Source organism: Elephantulus edwardii, unplaced genomic scaffold (assembly GCF_000299155.1).
Source record: "Elephantulus edwardii isolate Elephantulus edwardi_28Jun2011 unplaced genomic scaffold, EleEdw1.0 scaffold00017, whole genome shotgun sequence".
Taxonomy (NCBI): Eukaryota; Metazoa; Chordata; class Mammalia; order Macroscelidea; family Macroscelididae; genus Elephantulus; species Elephantulus edwardii.
This window is the reverse complement of record NW_006399767.1, coordinates 30,383,939-30,391,177: the sequence shown is the minus strand read 5'-3', so window position 1 is coordinate 30,391,177 and position 7,239 is coordinate 30,383,939.

Sequence of the window (7,239 nt, the reverse complement as noted above, 5' to 3'; positions counted from 1 at the left end):
GAAACATAACAAAAAAAATCCAGTTATTGTTCAGTTCTAAATATCATGTTGATATCTGTAAGAGTAAATGTTCTATTTTTGCTCTTATTTCTTTTTTAAATTGATATTTTAATGAATGTTTATAGAGAACAGATTTCCATTCTTTCATCATTGCATATTTTCCTCCTATCCCACCCCACCCTCCCTTTGAGAAAAAAAAATTTTTTTCTCCTCTTTGAGAAAAAAAAATTCTTTCATTGTTATACAACCCTCCTAACCCAGTCCACTTTACAATGCAGCTCTCATTCTAGACTCTTATCATGTAATACCTAATCATATATTCCTTTCAAGCAGTTTTCATCCTTATCTGTTTCAATACCTTGTACATTATTTATCCTCTCTTTTCTTAGTTTCCCCCTTAACCCAATGTAAGTCCTATTTTATAACAGTGGCATTTTGCAGTATTTTTCCTTTTATGACTGAGATATTTCACTCAGCATTATGTTCTCCAGGATCACCATTTTGTATGATATTTCACGAGTTCCTTGTTTTTCAATGCTGCAAAATACTCAATTGTGTGAGTATAACATATCTTCTCTATCCATTCATTTGTGACGGGCATTTGGGTTGTCCAAATTTTTGCTTATTGTGAGTAAAGCCACAATAAACATGGGTGCACATATATCTTCTTGGGTAGCACTTCTGGTTTATTTAGGGAATATTCCCAACAGTGAAATTGCTGGGTCAAATGGTATTTCTATTTCAAAATTTTGAGAAAGTGTCATATTGCCTTCCAGAGTAGTTGCACCATTTTATACTCCCACCAACAGTGAGTTAGGGTTCCAGTTACTCCACAACCTCACCAGCATTTGTTGTTTGCTTTCCTACTGATTAAGATGATATCTCATAGTTTTCTGCATCTCTCTTAGAGCTAGGGATTTTGAATATTTTTTCATGTGCTTGTTCATCATCTAAATGTCTTCTTTGGTGAAGTGTGTGTTCATATTCTGTGACCATTTTGTAATTGGATTATTTACCTTTATCTTGTGGTGTTTGAGTATTCTGTAAATTCTAGATATAAGTCCCTTATCAGACATGTCATTACCAAATATTCTTTCCCAGTCTGTGGCTTTCATTTTTATCCTGTCGGTGAAGTTTGTTGATGTGTGTAGGGATTTGATTCTTAGAAGGTCCATTCATTTGTTTTAGTCTGTCCTGGTTATAGGTTTTTCAGGATGTTTGGGAGACTTAAAAAAATATCAACTGGGAGCTCTGGTGTCACAGTGGCAAGAAGGTGCACTGCAATCCCAGAAGTGTGCAGTTCAAATCCACCAGATGCTCGCTGGAGAAGGAAGGGACAATCTCCTCCTGTACCAGTCAGATCAGATTTGACGGTACATGCACACACACAAAAAAAATAATAATAAAAAATAAAAAATTTAAAAAAATCAACCAAGATTGCTATGATTTTTTATTAGGGCTGCAGAGTTACTCTCCCTCACTTTTCCAGAATAGCCACAAGAAGCAGCAGCTATGGCTGTTTCCTCTCTGTTAAGGTTGTGAAACTGCTCTACCTCCTTTTTCAGGAATAAATATCTGTTATTTTATTTAGAAACATCGTGAACATCTCCCTCCCCAGTTTCCTTGTAAGACAATATAAAACCCCTCTCTAACATTTAATGAGGGCTGGTTTCCTGCTTTAGAGCTAGTCCAGCAGTTCTCCTCAATAAACTGTCTTTCTTGTTCTGGACAGGGTCTGTTCTTCTTGGTGACCTTACATTTCTGGTGCTGAAACCTGGGAAAGACACCTGCCAGGTGGCAACTCCGATTCAGTCTCTCTCTCTCTTTCTCTCTCTCTCTCTCTCTCCTTATCACTCTCCCTCTCCCTCTCTCTACCCCTCCCTTCTTCTCTCCTTGCAAGCCTAACCCACACAGACTAGAGATCTCTCCTGAGCTCATAATAAGCTCAGTGGCATGAGCAACCTGTGTCCCCTATTGCTTATGTGAAGTAGAACTGGCATCTGCTCTGGTTCCACATTGAGACTCTCTGGAAACTGTGAAATTGGCTTCTGTCTCTTCTCTATGTAACCTGTCCCTCTATCTCTGGCCTAAAGGTACTTAGGACATACTGGATCACCTTAATACTTTTCACTCCTCCTCAGGCTTGGTCTGCCTCCTGACTGCCCCTTTGAACTGCTAAGAGGATAATCTTCTCAAAGGTTTTCTATCTCTTGTCATTGCTGGCCTTCCAAACAACACTAAATCAATCTGGGAGAAGTGGCAGCTGATCTTCTTTCTTGAGTCTTCTGCTTTCTTTGGACTCTAAAAGCACTAGCATTAGGTCAGGCAGATCCTGGGCCAGTCTCTCTAGATGCTGGGGGCACCCAGATCGTGAGAAGACTTTCTTCTTTTGAGGACAAAAAAGGAAATAAGAGACACCTTATTCCCTTAAGTCTCAATCTCTCTCTCCCTGGGACCCCCCCCCCCCAACTACTTATCTTTCCCCAAGCATGGAAACCAGCCAATCTTGCCCTTCTTGGTACAATCCACTGGGATGTCTCCTCCACTCCCTTGATACTCTCTTATGACATGGCATAGCAACAGTATCAATTAGATAATAGATCTCAGTAGCTCTAAGATGGGATGATTGAGTTTAACACTCTCAGAGACTTCAACAATTTCTACCAATGCAATGAAAAATGGTCAGAAATCCCTTACATTCAGATCCTATTCACTCTCTGCTCTCTGTCCTCTTTGCCAAAACTGCTGCTCCCTATCTCTCTCTTTTTCAAAACTACCATACCTATTGAATTCGTTTAGCTCTTTCTTTCTAAGCTCTCTCCTATACCTGATCAAAACTTCCTTGACTTTAATCCCACTGATCTCTCAGCATTTCCACCATTTCTGCTCCTCCCACCTCTGCCATATGCAAATATCATCTCACCACAGGAGGCCCTAAGTCTACCTTGGACTCAAAGCCCCCCTCCCTTTTTCCTCCCCTCTAGCGTCTCCCAGATGCAGCCTGAAACTGTAGCCAAACTTTATAAGCATTTTTTAAAACCTGAAAACACATATCAATCTCTCATGTTAAACTATAAATAATATAAAGTATTATTTTCCTATTAATTTCTAGTTATATCTAAGACCCATACACTTATTAAAAAGTGACTTCTTATTGGTAGGTTAGGTTAGTGGACTTAAAGAAGAAATCAGAGAGAAGGAGAGAAAGCTTAATGCAGCTTTGTTAAAGGGGGGAAAGGGAAGCTCCTGGGTGAGTTCCTCATCCTGGAGAGGCAGCATGGGAAGTCACACTGTGAACTTACTGAGGAGGATTTTTATAGAGTCTTTGGGGGGGGGGACATTCCATTCTGATTTGAGAGCCACCTACTAGCTTAGCCAGACCGGCAAGGCCATTTGCCCTCTTATCTGCAGCAGGCAAGGCCATCAGTATTTGAGTTCTGAATTCTTCATTCTTCTCTTTGGCCCTTTTTGCCCAGACTAACAGTTATCAAAAGTAAACATTAAGTTCTTTTCACCCCAATATTTTAAATTTATTAAAAAGTAATAACTCAAAGCCAGTAAGCCTCAACATACTCTCAAAGTTTAGTATATAGTCAGCTGTTTAAGGTAATAACTTTCAATAACAAACTTTCTCCCAAAAGTATGCAAAGCCTATCACCTATCAATTAAAAGAAGCTCACCTAGCCAATTAACTCAAAACCCCTATAAAATGGTTTTAAACACCATCTTTTCAAATTCTAAGTCATACCAGCCCAGGGTTCGCTAAAAACTGTTAACTTTATCTCTTTCTACAATTGAACGTAGTCATAGCAACCCCACTCCACCTAATTAAGACTTCAGAAAATTAAACTTCAAACCCCAACAAAACAACTCTTATAGGTCAACTAGCAAAGAATATAATCCTTCTTCCTACCTCCAGTGTTAACTGACTACTTTCAAGTAACAACACAAAAACCAGTAAGTAATGTTTCCTCCTCTTTTTGTAATCAAACCTTTTTCTAATCAAATAATACCACTCAGTGTTCTTCTTCAAAAGTATTCTTCTTCTATAACAACTCAGCTTACCACTGTTTGCTTTCAGACCAACTGAAATAGAGCCTACATAAGTGTTTTCCTCAATCTTCTTAAATAATTTTCTTAATGTTTGGTCCTTGCCTCATGTGATTTCTATCTAGTTTACTACAGGAGTGAATAAGAACCATTGCCAACAACACAGTCAGTGAATTCCTCATATTATCAACTGAGTACAAACCATTACCCTCCATCGTCACAATTGCCAACTTCTCTGACAAAAACCAATTGCCTTTTCCTTCTTTTAGATTGTCGACCCATCAAGCAGAAAGTATTTACAGAAGAGAACCTCAACAGCCCCAATCAATACTAAGGAAACGTTGTAGTATTAGAGCTGTGGAGCTAGTCTCCCTCCCTTTCCCAGAATAACTGCTGCAATGATCCCACCACAAAAAGCAGCAGCTGTGGCTGTTTCTCTCTGTTAAGGACGTGAAAATGTTTTACCTCTTTTCCCAAGAATAGTTATCTGAGACCCCAGCCCACTTCCCTATTTTGAAAAAAAAATTAAATTTTTGAACATTCCTCTCCCCATTTCATTGTAGGACAATATAAAACACCTCTCTAACTTTTACTGGGGACTGGTTTTCTGCCAGCTAGCAGTTTCTCCTCAATAAACTGGCCTAAACTGGGTTCTGTCCTTCCTCGGTGACCTTCCACTTTAAGCTAACCTACAAATTAAGAAAGAGATATTGAAGAGGCTCTTTGTAATGGCATATATGAACTTGGTTTTTGTTGTTATTGTTTTGTTTTTATTTTTTAAATAATATACTAAAGACAATACAGTTAAGACATGACAGATCCATCTGTAATAAAAAGTAACAATGGTGTGGTGTCATAGATTTATTGTTCAAAATGGCTTCTATTGTCTTTAATTTTTACTTCAGTCATGTGCTATCTGGGAACTTGATACTGGTGGTATATAAACTAATCATTATGTGATTAGTAATTTTCCCATCCCATCAAGTTTAAGTTGAACAAGTTTAACAGCAAAGGTGAGAATCTGACTCTAAGTTGAAAAAGAGCAAACAGAGAGGGCAGCATGCATCTCTACTTGTGCCAGTAATGCCAGATCTACAAGAGAACATCAGCAGCCTCAACTGAGAAATCAAGACTGACATGAGACAGATCTGACTTGAATTGGCTGCCCCACAGAGATAGAACCAGGGAAATTAACCTAAATTTCCTGGATGACTCAGGATATATACCATAATTGGCAGGACTAAGGGAACTTTGTAAGACTGACTGAAGTCAAGAGGTTAACAATTAAAGGGCCTGGAAACATGCTTGAGAAGTTGCCTGGCATGGCAAGTGCATTGAAATTAGTAGAAGCAGGTGCAGGACCATGAAGCCCATGTTTGACCTTATTAATTTTAGATTATTCATCTTGATTGGAACAGTTCCCCCTGGCAGAGTTAAGAGAGGTCAGGTTTTACCATCTCATGCTTTTCACATTCTTTTTACAAATGGAAATAACAGAATGACAAGAAAAGAGAAGTGAAAAGAAGGAAGAAAATAGATGAAGAGGGACAGATGGAGTATTCCTGAAAGCATCAAGTTGGGGGAAGGGGAACATATAAAATCTAAGTCAGAGAAGCAGAAAGCAGAGGATAAATGAAATAAAACAAGTAGAAATTCATTAATAAAATACAAATTAAAGAGTACATAAAACACAAATATAACCAGGATTTTGTAGAAGTTGGTATGAAAAATAAAATTAAGAATAGTACAATATTGTATGGAAAATAAGACCCACAGATTAAAACTGTGTTTAAAATATACTATTACAGGGTACAGGTAAAGTGGTGAAATGGAAAAGAAGATGCTGGCAACTGTTCAGCAATATTTATTTTCAATACAACAAAAACAACCACGGATATTATATAATCTTTCAACATCAAAGATTATATTCTCATCAAAGGTTTACAAACACATACATCACTGAGACATTCTAAATTTCAAAACAGCCTATTTAAACTCCTTATACCTTATTCATTTTCTTACTAATTTTTTACATTCCAGATGCATACAAAGCAATTTAAAATTTCATGGCTTAGATCAGGTGAACTTTAGTGTTTACACTGGTATCCTTGTTCTTAAATACTATAAAGAGGTCATTGATAGCAGTTTTTTCATAATGCAATTTTACCAATATCTATTGCATTCTTGATTGTTGCTAACATGGATGTTAATTGTGGATCCAAGTAAAGTTAGATCATTGGCCAAAGAATTAATGCCTTAAATTTTGGTGTTGACATAGTATATTCAATATCTTGTGAACTGCCAAAAATATGAGTATCTCTGTCTTAAAAAAGTGAAACCAGCATGCAACTTAGAGGCATACTCTAAGTATATTGTAGGAAGGGAAAAAGCTCTTAGAAAAAGGCTACAATATTGGGACAGGTAAGGATCTGTAAAAGAGAGGAAAAGCCTCAAGGAGAGGGATTGATAGTAACTACAGTAATGGCTGAGAATATGGTAGAAATCATGAGGAAGGTGTAAGATTGGGCCAAGTTCTGATCTATTGTTTATAGAGTGGTTATGACTTGTGGTTGACTCTGTGGTACCTTCTTATACCTCTCCCCTAAAACAAATTTCTTTTCTTCAGTTTACCTAACCTACCCCTTTGATTTAACCCAGTGCAGTATGATGCTTAGTATTTTATTTTTTAGCAAAAATTATTTTTTTAAAAAAATTGTTTTACAGTTTAGGAAGCTTGTTATTTTTATAATGTGCCATTGAGTTTCTTACAATTCATAGCAACCCTATGTACAATAGTCCTGAAAAATGCTCTATCTTGTACCAACCTTATTGTCTCTGAGACACCTACCCTCTTTAACCCAGTCATTGAATCAATCCATCTCATCAAGTATCTTCCTCTCTTGTGCTGTCCCTCCACCTTTCCAAGCATGATGTCCCTCTCCAACATCTGGTCCCTCCTTTCAACATGGCCAAAGTATGCCACATGAAGCCTCAGAATCCAAGAAACAGTCTGGTTTCACCCTCTCCAGGATGAACCTGTTTGTTTTCCTTGCACTCCAAGGTATATTCAATACTCTTCTCTAGCACCACAGCTCGCTCTGTTCCACAACTACTCATATGCAAATTCAAGATAAAGCTGAGGAAAATTAAACCAAATCCAAGGCAACCAAAATATGACTTTGAGTCTAT